The sequence below is a fragment of the Protopterus annectens genome, chromosome 4.part1, assembly GCF_019279795.1.
Source record: "Protopterus annectens isolate FY-2018-M chromosome 4.part1, PAN1.0, whole genome shotgun sequence".
In the NCBI taxonomy this organism is placed as follows: domain Eukaryota; kingdom Metazoa; phylum Chordata; order Ceratodontiformes; family Protopteridae; genus Protopterus; species Protopterus annectens.
Genome location: NC_056734.1, coordinates 315,148,185 through 315,166,564, shown reverse-complemented (window position 1 = coordinate 315,166,564; position 18,380 = coordinate 315,148,185).

The window sequence follows — 18,380 nt, the reverse complement described above, 5'->3', positions numbered from 1 at the left end:
ACCACTACACACCCATGAATCAATGCACTTATGCATGTCAGTACTGGGACCCTGTGCGTGTGTTTTATGATGTGTATGTTCACATTCACACTCACTACAACCCCCATTGGCATACTGAAGCATGCTGTCTGATGTCAGACACCTCCCCATACCCTTTGCCCATATGACCCCTGTGGTGCATGTAATACCTGCACAGTAATGGTTGTGACAATCTCACTAGTGATGAGTTGTATTCCTGGCCCTGCCAAGTGTGTCAATGTGTGTGTGTCCCTGTGAGAATGTGACTGTGTTGACACTGGCACCTGTTCATGCAGACAGGCACGTGTACTACACCTACAGTATAGCTACCATATCTCTGTTGCAGATGTCACTCACCATCACATACACATTTTGAGGACTCCACAATATGTAACCTATGTGGCTCATCCAGTAATTGCATAGAAATGTGATAGCACTACATAATAGTCAGGGGTTTGAAACCCTGTGCTGGTAGGTGTGTGACACAGACATGCTTAAGTTTTACTCTCCCACCCCTCCCTGACTTGTCTTTGCCTCTGTCTGCTTCTCTCACTCCCCCTCTGGTGGATGTGGAGACCTACACCTGCTTTGCTTAGGCAGCAGCATGTGTATGTTAAGTGATGCCCATGATCACCTGATGGCCTCTGCATGAATTGCAGCCTTCCCCTAGTTGACTGCATGTGGAACAGCTGTGGTAACATTCCCATAGCCAGTTGCATGGAAACAGACTCCAGTATCTAGGAACATCATGTTGGTATTGGGCATTTTCATTCACTGTGAGAAGGAACTCAATCTGTTGCTTGGCAAACAGCATCTCAGATGGAATTGGGGATTTACCTCTAACAACATACACTGTGGAAGCAAGGCAACACACAGGAGGGGGGTGTGCCTGACCTGACTACAGACTGTAAGTGCTGCTATACTGCATTTAGAATAATGTTGGTTTAACAGGGTGTGTGTGGATATAGCTGTCCTACATGTTTTAGTACCTGCCATGTCAGTTCTATGTTTATGAGGAATCCCTATCTGTAGGGTCATTTGCAGACTGGGCAGTGTGTGGTGCCTTTGATTTCATGTGTTACCCACAGATATTTATCTGTGAGGTGCGGAAGGTAGTGTGAGGATTGTAGTCTGTAGATGGTGAAAGCCGTGACAGTTACTGACTTCATATCCCTCATAGGACGTATGTTGCAACAAACCCTGTTACAACATGTAAATTCTGGCCCTGTGTATGTGCTTCCAGACAAAACTCAGTCAACCTTTGTACATATGTCATGCATTAAGAGGTGCGTATGTGCTGTACACCATAATTAGTGTCATCATATCTGATAACAAGCCAGAGAGATATCAGACTGCTACACATGTTATGTACAGTAGGGGTTATATTTGGTGACACAACCTGGACATTCTGTGGTTGGGTGTACAGTACTGCAGTCTGTGTACTTATGGTGAATGTTGACAGTGTGTGTATTGTTAAAATGTACTTTGGTCTGTGTACAGTCTGTGGTCGAAGTAATTATTCTTGGTCCCGTCCTATCTGATGTTACATGTTGCTCCACTGTATGTTACCATATTGGCTAACATGTTTGTAGGGCCATACACACACATGTGCCATACCACACACAGGCATCAGGCCACACTGTGTAGTGGCCCAGTATATGTAGGATTAGTGTGTGAGTGGCACATATGAGGATGGTGTTGAACAGATAGCCCATATACTGTAATATTACTCTAGTTTACCATATGTGGCTGTGGCTGTGTTCACATTGGTTGTGGATATGCAGTTTTACACAGGTGTATTTTATCCTGTGCTGTGACATGCTTGTAGAGCCTGCTATATATGCAGGTACATGTGCATTCCCCTATAGGAGATTTATGCCAGTGTTGAGCTAGTCTGCCTGTAGCCTGCACAGTGCTTTCTTACATGCCTAGCAGCTTAGTGTACTTACACAGTGAGATGTCATGTCCAGATACGTGCCAGATGTACTACTGCTGGGCCTCCCTTAACAGCCCTGTATGTCAGATAGAGCAGTGGGATGCTGTACAGATGTATGTCAATATATATAGTGGGTAGTATGTGGCCATGGCACCTCTGTACCAGCAGTTGTGTCAGGGCAGACAGGGGTTTGTGAATGCATAACCTATGGGGGCAAATCAGTCGTTGTGTGTTATACCCATCTACATGGCTGTTAACATCCATATTTTCAGGCTTGGTCCACATGTTTTGCACTAAGGGGTACTGTGCATACCTCTGGACTGCACAGTGTGTCAGAATTTCCACATATATTGGCCAATATCTCTGCTGTAGTCCACAGGAGCATTACGTGCTAGCAGCGGTACTGTACTATGATGTCCTCAGGATGTCTGTCAGTAGCCAATGGCACACATGTGAAAAGCAGATGTGACCTCCCACACCCACCATGTCTGTGAAGACCATCCCTATTACAGTAGCAATAGTCTACTAATATACCTGCTGTACATACCTGACATCCCCTTGCACTACAAAGTTGGGACTATAAGGGATGAGGTAGGGCTACACTCCATGATCAGGACATATGGTGAAAAGATATGTACATATAATTTTCAAGATATCTATATAGATAATTACACATATACATATCAACATATATAGATGGGTATGTATATGTACATAGATATACATATACACACCCAGATATATACATATACAGAGCAATATATGTCTATACATTTACAGATAGTGATACATATGCACATATATGCATGGATGTCTACATATATATTGACAGTAGGTGGTATATCAGAATAGATATGTATGCACATATAGTTATAGATATCTACATATATACCAACAGAACTAGGCATATCTGTACACATAGGATCTACATACATATATAGCTATATACACATATATCTATATACACACATATGTATACATGTATGTATGTATGTATATATATATATATATATATATATATATATATATATATATATATATATATATATATATGTATATGTATATATAATATGTATATATATTCATATGTACATACAAAGAAATGTACACATGGCCATATATATGTAGCACTATACAGACTATACAGATGTGTATACAGACATATGTATGAGAGTACATGTGTATGTACATGTAGACATATATAGACCTATTATATGTATACAACCATATTCCTGTCATGAGTAAACATCACGGTTGTGTATATTCTCCCCACATGTATCTGCTATGTGCACATTATGATAAAACAACATATGTGATGCAACAGTCATATTAAGAACTACACAATTTAGGAACTACAGGCAAATGTTCAATACTACTCAATATGTGTATTGACAGCTATATTGGTAAAACAACAGCAGTTGTCATAGTGGTTAGTGACTTCAGTGTAAAGTGTCCTGGGTTCAAGACTTGCAAGGGCTCTTCATTTTGTTGCTGGGCAGGACAAGGGCTGTTAGATACAGAGTGGTTAAGGCAGTTTTGAGCAGCTTTAAGTGAGATTGTGCGGGTTTGTGCGAAGCTTAGTGGTGCTAAGCTATAGGTAAATGTACAGGCACTTGCACAGTGTAGGCAGCACTTACCAGTGCACAAATCAGCTTAGCTGTTATATTGCAGCAATACTGATACTTGCTAAGCATAGCTTAACCCTGGTAACCAGAACACACAGCCCAGTCTGATAACCTGTAATAAGCGTATGTAATGCCATATACAATACATGCATCTATGTGCTGTCATTACAGTAGCAAGGGGTGCGAGTGTCATGAGTGGGACACAGACATATATGAGGCCTGTACAGCACTGTTATCCATATGAATGTGTTACATGCAGGTGTAGTAGCCCAGGATATGTGCTCTCACACTGGCATGTAGTGTATCATGACAGTGCTACTGTTGACAGTGCTATCCCAGGCAAGAGCAGAGTGCTTAATGTAGTACTGACAACAAGCAAACCTGTGAGCATGGCTGGACACCGAGGCCTCCCTGTTGTATCCCTGGTGTGTGATTTGTGTCACAGTATATACCCCTTACTTGTCTGTCAATGCACCCATGCTACTGCATAGCTACCTGCCAAGCTGATGACTGTCAGTCCCTGTACAGATGTGCATATGGAATGTTTCCAGCTGGGATATGTACAGGCAACCTACACTTGATTGATGCCCTACTACATGTGTGGCATGTGCATGAGATTCATATCCCTGTAGTACCAATGTTGGGGTATACTATGGGTTGTATCGCAGTCCCGGCTAATGTGTGATGGTGGGTATGACAGAGTGTCATCATGGGTTTCAGGGACTACAATATCCAGTGAGGGATGTGGGTGCTGTGTACACTGTTATTATAGCAAGGTACACTAGGTATATGTCCCATGTACCACGTTATAATTACCACTGTCACTATCAATCATACAGGTAACTGTTACCACAATCCAAGCCAGTTATGCATGTGACGTGTTCAGCCTACCTGTAACACATTGGAGACACGGTCATGTTAGTTAGCAGCGATAGGCCCTGGTGTCTCAGATGTGTGTCAGACTGTTATGTGTCTGTAAATGTGTATATGATGGTATGTCACACTAAGTATCATCCAAATACACCCTTTATATCCCCCATTAGCATACTGTACATGTCGGGGGATGTTCTGCATGTACCATGTAACCTGGGACACCTCACTCTAAATGCTGTGTGGTGTGTGCAATGTAAGCCACACACGTCATTATCATGACATAGCTAGGTAGGAGTCTAGTCACTGTGTTGCCAAGTAACGGTGTGCATGTATGTGGATGGGTCTACATCAGGTTGCAAGGTATACATGCATCAGCAGGCCACCTGTCCATGTGCCACAGGCAATAACCAGTTTAGTAACCTGTGAAATGTGTTCGACTGGACCCCAGATATGTCACAACCATGGTGTCAGCACAGTTATATACCCCGTTGTGGAATATGACTGCAGAACATCCTCGCGCTAACACATGTACACCTACAACACAAATGGATAACATTATAGGGACTGCAATCAACCAGTGTTACTAACAGCTATAATGCATCATTGCCAGGCAGCTACACCACCTGCCAAATATGCCTCACACTCTACTCCCTACAACATGTTACACTGCAGTACTGTGGTACACTGTTGTACAGTCACTGTGTGCATTAGAACCATATCAGCCTGTCCCTGCATTGATGGTATGAATGACATGGATGGGGCACAGGTATCATCATATGCACAGGGCATCCAAATGCTGACGCCTGTACACCTACAATAAAAATGGATAACATTATAGAGACCACAACCAACCAGTGTTACTAACAGCTATAAGGGATCATTGCTGGATGGTTACACTACCTGCCAAATATGCCGCACACTCTTCTTCCTACGTGTTACACTGCAGTATGTGGCACACTGTTGTACAATCACCGCGTGCATCAGAACCATATCAGCCTGTCCCTGCATCGATGGTATGGATGACAGGGATGGGGCACAGGTGGTATCATATGCACAGGATGTGGTGTTGGTTTACCAGAGACCGAGGGTGGGCCATACATTTGACACCATGTGTGTGGGTGAGGGGTGTACTGTGGGTAGCTGCATGAGGTGATGTGGTGTGTGTAGGTATGGGGTTACCCTAGGTGTGTTTGTATAGTGTGTGGGTATGCATGCACACAGTTCTGCCATATGGCTGCCCTACACAGGTGTTTATGGACAGCTGCAGACCATACCTGATAGGGTGTGCAGTTCACTGCCTCTGGCTACAGACACATGGACTGTGCCTGCCAGGCATTCTGTGGGAATGTCCTGGTACAGGCCTCGATGTGCTACTCTCACCTGCTGATGACATTTGTCCGCTAGTACCAGGTCCTTCCTGGAACTGGCCAGGACCACGTGCATATGGCCTACTGTGGTGTGGTGTATACAGCACACCCCCGCACTGCCGGGGCTACTACTGCCACTATGGGAGCCACTTTGTTGTCCTGACAAATTCATGTTGACTACCAGCTGTTGGCATTGCTGGCCTACGTCCACGCAGCCATTGCCGCACTCCCAGCACATGTTCAAGCATGGACAGACCATGGTCACTGAGGGCCATCATCTCACCAGACCATCTCTCCATGAACCCAGTTAATCCACGGGTGTTGTCATTTAAAGATGTGAGAGCAGTCCTCTGCAGCCTCAGGTCCTGTCTGTGGTAACGTTCTATATGTGCCTGCGCCACCATGACAGCCTGAAACATGCTTCTGCTGGTACCAGCTATGTCACCTCTGCCAGGGGCATGATGTCCAGCAGCCCTACCATGAGCACCCTGGGACATCTGCCTATGTGGTGGCCTGCTGGACATCCGACTATGCCTACTGTGACCGGACACAGTAGGCATGGTTACCACACTTTCCTGTGCACTGCCACTGAACTCCAGCTGTCCCTCCGCTATGGCCACTGATGATGGGATGCGTATAGGCACTGAAACTGTGTGTGGGGGTGGGGTGGCTAAAAGGGGGATGTCAAATGTTGGCGTAGTGTCAGCCCCTGACAACCCCACCTGTGCCTCAACATTATTATCATCATCTTCGTTGTCTGTATGGACACCAACATCAGATTGCATGCAGAAGGGACCCTGACCCACCTCATCACCTGCGGGGGAAAACAATAAATGCACTTGAAAACCCATACAGCATTGCCTAACAGTATATACACACACACACACACACACACACACACACACACACACACACACACACACACACACACACACACACGTACCTCCATAATACCTACCTGTCCATGGCTTTATAGACAGTCCCACATATATGTCTATGTTTTACCCCATTCTGCATCACACTTGTTAACATACACACATTGATACCACTCATTAACATCACAGTGCTCTAAATGCCCACACAAGCGGCCACAAAACAAGGCTTGTTGCTACTTTACTTGCCGGACCTGTGTGTAGTGGATTTACATGGCCTCACTGCTGTCATTCAGTATACACCCTCTGTATGCCCGGAAATGATGTGCATGGCCCCTATATGTGTGGGCTACTATGTTGTATTCATATCTCACACTGATGTGTCATGTGTATGTAATGCTCAGTACATGCCAGATATGCTGCTCTTTCAGCCTATCATGTGACAACTGCAATATTTGGATACACTCCCTGGTGTTGACTAGTACTTCCCCAATGCATCGGTAGAGCTGCATACGTGGGTTGTAGGTGACCTTTCTGCTGACTGTGATATTAAGTGTGTACCTGGTGTCTACCTTCCCTCTGGATGCCTGTTCCATGCTACAGACCATATTATACTATTTGCTGTCCTGTGATTACACACATGACAGGTATTCCTGATGTGTAATGTGGCATTCCATGTCCATGTACTGCACGGTCCCAAAGGAAGTTACCACCGTATGAACATCCCACAATCACACATGCATACATGGCCACACACGCAAACACACACAAACACACACATGCACACACGCATCCTACATGCATCTACCTCCCTCCACTTTACCACAGTGACCCTGCAGGCAAACTAACTAACCACCAGGATACACACATACACACACACACACACACACACACACACACACACACACACACACACACACACACACACACACAGGTGAGGTTGCACAATGATAGTACACACAGTCCCCCTATTACCCATCTGCAAACATGCAGAACATATGGTACAGAACAGCATGCAATTCAGCTATAGTCAATCCATACTAGCAACAGTATACATGTGTGTGATGCATGTTCTGTTTCACTAGGTGATGCCCCTTCCCCTGGATACCACTGCACCCATGTACAGTATTGTTGTGCACCTGTTCTGCACCCTGCCATGTACTGTTCACCACAACTCACAGGTGGACAACCCATTGCGAAATGTGTAGTACTGTGTCAGTTATCTCAGCTTTACTTCTCACAGCCTCTATGTTTTTCAGCAACACATACTTCGGATGATATGTGGAAAGTTGTCATTGGTGAATGCCTGATTTACAGCTGTCAACATCAACAGACCATGTATGACCACTGCAATACTCTTACACTGACAACCATCAGAGCATAACGTGGCTATAGAGGGTGTACACACCTTTATTGATATTACACACACATCCTTGATCTGCCATGGGACATCACCGCATATCTTAGCAGTACACCAGCCCAATATGTGACATATGTCCTGTAATTTCACATGCAGTGTCTACAGATTGTGTTAGGTGTGCGGCTGCTGACCGCAATACATACACACCATGTGGGCATATGTGTGCACACCTTTATCATGGCAGTTTATTGCACCTCTTGTGTGAACTACAGCAGTCACTGTTTCTGGCAGGGGTATACCAGCATGGGCCATCTGCATTTGCCAGTGTATGTTCAGTCTGCCCTACACATGTCCCCCTATTCTGCATGATTGCAAGGTCTACTCATGTGCACATCCCATGGTGTTCACACACTGCCGTCACTATTGCTGTGTGGGTATGGTTATGGCAGCCGCAGGTCTTGAACCTGACTATGTGTAGATAGAGCCATTCCTACCATCCTTAGGATCAATGCTGCAGTGCACTGGTGTGTCATGCTGAAACCCCCCTCCTTCAGCTTTTTTGCGGATGCATGACAAGTAAGCCCTACACATGTGTGTCACTTTGGAATGTCTCATACACTGAACACCATGTGTTGCAGCCTAGACCCAGCTAATAATGTGGACTACTGTAATGCCTTATGCCATAGTGTATCTCTGCAGCAGTTGCCATTGTCCTACAGGTAAAAACACTGGCGTTGCACTGTATATGGGTGTTGTTCCGAATTTGTCACTACAGTAGGCCATGTCTACCACCAGTATGTTACTCCCTGTGGACACATTCCGCAATGACAGAATGTTAGTTATCATGCAGGTGTCTGACATACCCTTCCAATACCCCATCATGGTCACCCCTCTGAGACCATGCATTTCACAGCAACAATACATGCACATGTACAGCATGCATTCAGGGTAGGTGTTTAGATGTGTGCATGGAATATACCATCACCATTACAAGCCCGGTGTGTTGGCAAGCATCTACATAAAACATACTCACCAGCTACAGGCTGCTGCCTTGTTGGTATCCTGGAGGGACCTACATAAGAGGGTGAGAGATGCAATGTCAGTGGTCACAACTGTGGCAGTGCTACAGGGTGGGTGCAGTATTACCATACATCAACGGTACATTCCCACGATACTACCACATCTGGACATCTGTTTATCACTACAATGCAGCAACACAATATATCAATGACATGTCAGATATGCATGATCTACCTGTACCAATGCAAATGTTTACACAACAGTGATCTAGTGATGTGCCCTGTGTTCTTACCTGCATGGTCCTCAGCCAGTGTGTGGGTGACACCCACATCCATGAAGGAGTCCAGTGGTTGTTGGCTGTCCAGACAGGCAGGTGCCATAAGGCTGGCCAGGAGCTCCTTCACATGTCAGGGGAGGATGGATGTCATGGCCCCTCCTTGTGGTGAGGAGATCCCCCCCAGACTGCAGCAGCATGCCGAAGCCGACGGGCATTGCGAAGCAGGTTAGTACAATGATACCAGACCTGCTCATAATTGCAGTTGTGCAGTCCAAATGCATTGACCGTGTGGACTAGGTCATTCCACAGGGTGGTCTGCTCCTGCTACTCATGTGCATGCCTACCAAACAGTACTGGATAGTGCTGGCTCATGTGTGCTATCAACACTTTATTCTCAGCATGGGAATAGGTGGGCAACCATGCATGTGTCATCTTGACTGAAAGGCATAAAGATGTAAACAGGTCTAAGCAACTCATACGGCAGGGTTACCACAGTTCGTAATACACATCTGTGTCACCCCCCACCATATCAGCCTCAACAAACTGTACACACAAATCATTAGGTATGGCTACAGCTTAACTACTGGTTGGACAGATATTGTATTGTACCACACCTTCTGCTATGTGATTGCATCCATGTCCTCTATGTGGACACTATTATTGCTGGCCTGTTACAGACTATTCACCTGCATGCCATTGTCAGGGCCACTATGGTTACATATATGCCAGTGATATGGCTGCTCTGAGATTGCTGCACATCTGAGTCTGTGTTATTGGGGATATCTATGCATGCTGTTGGACATATAACGGGATTGTGTAGACTATCCATACCAACATATGTTCCATAACAATGACAGAATAACATGTATATGTTCTATTGGCCAGTAGATCCACCTCTCCAAACCCATCTGCCCATGATACCTGGCCACATCACATGTGTGTCCCACCCTGGGGCCTCTTGTACTGTTCCAACAATGCCATCAGGTGGGAACCACCCAGGGGATGTTATCCCACCCCCTCAGGGCACACACAGACATGTTTGTGTCCCCTGAGCTCATGTCTAGGTTCTGCTCCATACTGGGCTTCACAGACACATAAGGGATGTGCTACATCAGTCTGTGGCACCCAGTACACATTCACAGGGCCAACATGCTCCTCCTGCTCAGCCTCCAGACCAGGCACATTCAGGACATGGACTGCTGTTGTGAGTAGCAGTGGGTGGGAGGCTTGTTCCCATTGTGACCATATTAGGGCCCATGGGGCATCCACATCACAGATGACACACACCATCCATGGTGTTTACCCACCACATGTGTCACATACCACCCCTGTAGACTGTCCTCTATATCTACCAATCCTTACCACCTTCACATGTGCACCTGCCATGCTTCCCCATATTCCCATTGCATACTTCACAGATGGGGGCAATGTGGTCCCAACAAGGGACTAACATGTGACATACCCGTCCATGTTGAACACACTGCCAGCTGTAGATATGTGTGTATTGCTATGTGTGGTGGTGCCTTTCACATAGCATGCATCACTGTGGTAGTAATAAAGGGGACATGTCTTTACATACATATATGTTTGTGTGTATGTATTTGTATATATGTAGACATGTGCATATAGATATTTATCTATATATGTATAGATATATGTGATGTATATATGTGCACATATATATGTCCACACATGGGTATAGGCATATTTCTGGACATACATGCTGATATACATATATATCTTTATATATTATATATAGAATCCACAGGTACCACCAAGGATTGAATACCATCAGTTTTCTTTGAAAACACAGCTTTAATGAAAATGAATAAAAGCCACGTACACTCCAGGCATTGTATGTATACCAGTATGTGTGTTTTTTGTTCATTTTCATTAAAGCTGTGTTTTCAAAGAAAACTGATGGTATTCGATCCTTGGTGGTACCTGTGGATTCTGTTTGAAGTGAACTTTGGTGCCTTGGTGAATATTTTACTTTATTCTGGTATATATTATATATGTGACATATGTACACATATGCATACCTATATGCGGGGTACATTCAGACATCAGCTCCACAAACTCACAACACCTTCCTGCACAGCTGCACTGTTCTGCCTTGCTACAATACAGACAGGTGCCACATATGGACATGGCCTGATATTAGGAGGTATATGCAGGACACGATTACAGATAACCCTATTACACACCTATGGCATTCCAGCATGCTACATTACAGATTCACCTGAGTATCCTGCCAGTGGTGGGCCATGGCTCCCACATGTCCATCATAAATGGCATTACTTCCCCCACCAGCTATTGGCCATGTAATATGTATACTTCCCATTACACAACACACACTATGATGGCTTACATCTTGTCTGTCAGTGCTGACCTGCACAGTTGACTGCTATGGCCCACTACCCACAGCGACAGACACTATTATCCATAGCAGTTGTTCAGCTGAAAATCATCACAACAACACCTGATGGCACATATAAATCATTCCACATCATCTATCCCATTATGGTGGACCAGTTACTACATTCTATTACATGTATATATACTTCACATACCTGTTGTGAGAATGTAGTCTTGTTGAATGACAGCTGGCTAAATGCCTTTGACATAGGCTTTAATTTTGCAGAGATTTGTCTTTCTTCTCTCTCTCGCTTTCTCTCTTTCTTTCTCTCTCTCTCTCTTTCTCACTCTCTCTCTTTCTTTCTCACTCTCTCTCTCTTTCTCACTCTTTCTCTCTCCTCTCTCTTTCTCTCTCTCTCTCTCTCTCTCTCTCTCTCTCTCTCTCTCTCTCTCTTTCTCTCTCTCTCTCTCTCTCTTTCCCTCCAGTAAATGGATTGAGCTGCTTTGAATAGATTGCAGCCTGGCTTTAGTAAATGATGCACATGATCAGGTGATGGCCTCTGCACCAATCAGTGTCCTCCACTTGCTAACTGCATGCAGCTTGCTATGTAGTGCTTCCAATTACTACTGTCATGGCAACCACCTACTATAAATCCCTACATCATGTGGGCGTGGTCCCTTTACTTTTCCTGTGTGATGGACATCTTCCTGTGTGTGGGCATCAGTGTTACAGACAGCAGGTAGCAATACCTCTTACAGGAGAACCAGCACACTCAGGCCAGCTATTTGCAGGAGGTTCCAGAACAACAGACAGAGTGTGAGTAGAGTTGTGTTATGCTTTGTATAGTACTGGTGTTACAGGTTGTGTGTACATACTAGTTTACTTTGGAATGCAGTCTGTCTGCATAGCTCTCAACTGTGGGCCTATTCTTTTGGGGGTGAGAGGGGTGCCTATCATGTTTTGTCTGTCCACCGCACAGGTCCTGTGTCAGATATTTCACTGGCAGTGTGTGTGTTGAGTGCTATCAGTACATGGCTACATCCATTTATGTTTCTAACCTCAATTCCCTGACTAAGGGTATGTTGCAGACTATCCCGTAACACCCGCGACTTGCTTCGTGTATGGCAACAGTTTTCCACATATGTGCCTGTGTTCCAGCCTCTGTCCTCCACCTACATATCAAGCTTTGCACATATGACATGCTGTCAGGGGTTGTTCTGTAGTGGGCTGTGAGTATATCACACTGCCATTGCTGCCATCAGTCCACTGCTTTTGTATCTCACACACATACGGTGGGGCTGGGGATATATATGTGTGGGCTTCACCTACACAAAACATGTGTGCCCTTATGCATTCCAGAGGCCAGTGTGTGTAACAGTGGTATATGGCCCTGTATTATTCAGTCTAGGGGGGAGGATGCACCAAAAATAACCTGGGCTGTTATAAAATGTGGGGTATCAGGGGTGAGCTGCCTTAAGGTATCTGGATGTACAGTACTATACAATGCACCTATATTTACATTACTTACATAAGTTGGGTTAATGCAGACCTACTGCCTCTTGCCATACAGACTGTTCTGTTTGTCAAAGTGCTTGTGATGGTGTCAGTTATGCCTTGTTATGTAACAGTTACATCCATTTGGTCAACTGAAGTCTTTACACCTAGTGATTTTGTACAGAGTGTACATAGAGGCTGCTGAACTATACACCTGTATTACTTACTGTTGATTGTTTGGTATCCCGTGGCCCAGTCTGTCTTTGCTATTGTACAATTTGAAGGGCTTGACCTGGACAGCAACAGTTGTGAACCTTTCCAGATTGCTGCATTACTATAACTGTTTCACAGTTGCATTACTCTGTTTATATGGATGTCAGTGCCTGAACAGCTATATTACATGGCATATAAAACTCTAATAGTACACAAATAAAGGTTTTCCATTTCTGCAAACCTGTGTGTAGTGTTTTATCCTATGACATTTCTGTGGGTATATGTTGCAGGCAACAATTGTCATTTGTATGAGTGGCCCATACAGTGTCCAGTTGTTAAGGTGTTAACTGTAGGCATAGTGGCTGTTCCATATTGTGTGCACCTTCTACATATGTATCTTACTGTACATATCTCTGCGTGTGTATGGGTAGTCACATGTATATCTATACTCATATATATATATCTGTATATATTTATCTGTGTATATGTATCTTGGGGATGTTGATAGCTTCCACATTTTACATTTCCTATGGGAGTCAGACTGTACTCCGTGATATGTTACCAATACCAGCCTGACATCATACAGGTGGGATGTAGTACTGTTAACATCTTGTACCCATGTCGTGTCAGGTCCTGGTTATGGGATCTGCAACACTTGGTAGTGTATTGCATGGTGGATGTATTTGGCTGTGGGGGAGTATACCTATTCATACAAGACATATATTGTTTGGGGCTTCTCAACCCCATTAACGGTGCATGTGGACATATATGTTTTAGTTAATCTACCATTGTTATCTACAGATGTATGGCCTTATATACCTAAATATATATAACTATGTCCGTATATACCTACATAGATATATATCTGCTTACAGGATATGTAGACATATATATGTGTCAATGTAGGCATTTGCATGTATATATGTTCATATGTATTTCTATGTGTGTGTGTGTGTGTGTGTGTGTGTATATATATATATATATATATATATATATATATATATAGTATCGGTTTAGATATTAATATATTTACACACACAAATACATCTTTTTCTTCTTCTTTTCCCGGTTAGGGGTTGCCACAGCAGATCACCTTGTCCACTCATGATTGACAGTGGAGTTTTACGGTGTCAATTTGCCAGCCCAGTGCCCAACCTTCCACAGAAGGCACACACTCACACCTAGGGACAATTTAGAGTGTCCAATCCACCTACAGCATGTCTTTGGGATGTGGGAGGAAAGCGGAGCAGCTGGAGGAAACCCACGCAACCACAGGGAGGACATGCAGACTTCACACCGAAGGCACCCCAGCCCAGGATCGAACCGGAGAACCTCTTGCTGTGAGGTGGCAATGCTAACCACTGCACCACCATGGCCACCCCACACACACAAATACATCTAAATGTTGGAATACATTCTCTGTACTGTTGCATGACTGGGCTGGATGATATGTTTTTGAAAACATCAGAGTTATGTATATTTGGCATGGCTTAGTGGTAAATCACTTTGTCTATGGTGTGCAGGGTCCTGGGTTTGAGCCTTGCTGAGGCTGTTTATTTTGTTTCTGTGCCGAACACTGGTCATTGGGATACAGAGTGATTAAGGCACTTTAAAGCAGTTGTAAGCAGGTTTGCACAGGATTGCACAGATGTAAGCACTGCTAACTTCCGGTTACTGTTTCTTATACTCTGTTAGCTTCTGAATTGCTTAACCTGTGTAGGCATTGCTTACCCCCATGTAAACAGGCTTAAACCCACTTACTGCTGCTTAAAAGTGTTTATTTCACTTACCCCCGCGCTAATTTCTTTAAAAGAAAAGAAAAAGGGGTTGATAGGAAAGTGGTTAAAAAAGGGGCACAAAGAGGGAAAGACATTAGGAAAAATAGCCAGGGATGTGAAGGAAGTGTGTAGGGAAGGTCTATAGCTGCCATTTCTTCTACAGCAACAGCTGTGCATATACACTGAATTTGGAGGTAGATTTGGACCCAAAACCCCCTGGGAGAGCGTGAGTACAACAATAATAAGTTGTGATGCCAATTAGACTGGATTATATGTGTCCAGTGGACACATGTATGAAATGGACAGCTATCTATGGGGCGAGATATTTTTTTTGGAACAGATTGCCCTTTTTTTTTCAGGTGAGAGTGGGATGTTGGGGAGAGGTAGCAGATATATTTGGGGAGGTAGGTTGGGTAGTTTAACAGACAAGGCAAACAAGATGCATACAGGGGTGGGTTATGACACGTGGGGGTAAACACCTCGATGGGGAGGGGTGTTGGGATATCGGAAGCCAATAAAGCCCCCTAGTGGTAACAGTGGGACTGAGGTCCCCACCCATGGGCAGTCACCACTGCACCTTCAGAGCCTCGAAGGTGGCTGTGCTAGGGGCTGAGTCACTGAGCCAGGCTGACTCTCTAATCATGACATGCAGTCCCCGAGCTGGCATAGAAGATCTCCAAACTACTGGTTGATCTCTCTATGCACCATGATCCCGACCTGGTGATGGGTGACAGGTGCCTGTCCATGCCCACTCCCAGGGGGGTGAGCCTCATCCCCTGAGGTGGTTCCACCCGAAGGTGGTGCAGGACCAATGGACAGGGAGGTCTGGGGTTGGGCCCCAACATGCTGGTGCCCGGTGCCACAGCCAGCTGAGGTGGGACAGGTGGGTCCACTGGAAATGGCCTTCCTAAGCATGCTATAGTGTTTATATTTCATCATCATATGTGGGTTAGTAATAGTCAACACATTCCAGGGTTAGGTATAACAGCATGCATAGATATTCTCATTAACCCAGATACAGAACAGTTGCATAGCAAACAGAACACATGCATATATAGGACCAAAGTGGTAATAAGTACAGCAGGCAGGTACATTGATGGCACCATGCCACCAATGTTGGAATAATTCAATATAGCACATGCATGGGAACCATGAAAATATTTATCAAACAAATGGACATTATCAGAGTCATTACATACCAGTTGGGGTGGGTATGTTGATTATCGTTGGAAAATGGTGGTGGGGGGAGAAAGATGGGGTAGAGAAAGATGTCAGTTAACAACTAGTATATTCCTGTAGTCCACATTACTTTCCTAGTCAGTGCTGTTATCTGTACCTTACAAGTCTTACTACACTACCCTATAGCGCTTGTTTGGACAGTGATATGGATGACACCATCATTATACATAGGTTCATAGGTTCATACTAGGCTATCTGCCCAAGGGCATCATTAATAAGCTAGCATAGTTATGTGGCTTTTCGCCACCCCCTTTAGTTTTGAATAACTATGCTCCTCATTTTTTGCTGTACTGTGCCGGCAGTGACGTGACTGAAGAAATCCCCTGCTGCAATCTCCTCCATCCATCATTTGAGATTCCTTGAACAAGAGACCAGAGGTGCTCTCTGCCTCATGTACCGGGATTTTGTTCCACAGCATAGGGAGTCTCTGGGTGATGAATCTGTCCCTCCAGCTGAACCTGTTTTACCTGCAGTATACACCTCTTACCTGGTATACCTGTGGAGGGAATGTTTGTTAACACTAATGAACTATTTGTACACATACTCCTGGATACCGGGTTGATGTATTACAACTATGCTGTCCAACTCTTTCTGCACAGACTCTGGCCATGTGTTAACCACATGCTGGTGTGCCTGGACATATCTAGAATATTGTCCTCTTCCACCTTTAGTGACCTGACACACACACACACACACACATATATATATATATATATATATATATATATATATATATATATATATATATGCTTCCCTACAGTTATATTATGTAGCACAGTGTGGGTGACAGTGACCAGTGATATTTTATTATTCAGAGAAACTGCAACACTCACAATTCCCTACAATACCAGAGTGAACAGTACTAGTACAGGTTATAATGGTCTGTATTTCTTAGCACAATGTTCATATCCAACATACCTGTGGGAGCAATGGTTGCTAGCTCTACCTGACTATTGCCACACAAAGTTCCAGATTACACATTAGTATTACGCACATACATCTCACTCTGTTACTGTACACACTCTGGTCACAGCTTGACAGCATGGGAGTGTAGATAGGACATTCTTTTAACTCTCCTAACAGTTTTGGGGGTTGCTACAGAGACAGGTGTGTTCTCATGATGTTTGACAATCACTTGTATTCCCTGTTTGCTGGCTAAACATCTGGGATCATCCAACAGACTTATCAGGGGGACAGGCAGAAGATATGGGCACATATACTGGACATTCTGGCCTCATTTGTACAGTTGTGGGGTATGCATCTGTATACAGCCTAATTCCACTCCCGGGATTTAGACCATGGATGTGTCTGCTACAACTTAAACACTGTCCTTCACAGTTGTGTCTGCTATATAGCGATTGCTATCTGCTTTCTGTCTTATTAATCCCCCTGTGCTTTTGCATTCTGACCTTGTATTACAACACTCGTATACAGATTTCCTAGACAGTTATATGTTGTAGGTCAGTGTGGGTGACAGCGATGTGTAATACCTCATTATTCAGAGCAACTGCATATAATTCTTGTATTTCTGGCCACAGTGTTGGTATGTGACAGACCTGTGGGAGGAATGTTTATTAGCACTACCTGAATGTCCCCACATACAGTACCAGAGTCCACATTACTATTATGCACATACATCTCACTCTGTTACTGTACACACTCTGACCACAACTTGACAAGTTGGGGTGTAATGGGACATATGTGGCTTCTTAGTCAAATAAGGTATTGAGGAGTTACTAGTGTGCCAGCTTCGTTCTCATAGCTGTGTGTCAATCAGTTGTATTTCCTGTTTGCTACCTATACATCTGGGATCATCCCACTGATTTCCCAGGGGGACAGATTGATAGGCAACAGATATGGGCCACTTTACTAGACATTCTGGACATATCTGTACAGTTGTGGGGTATGATTCTGTATGCAGACTACCACTGGCAGGAATCGAACCGTGG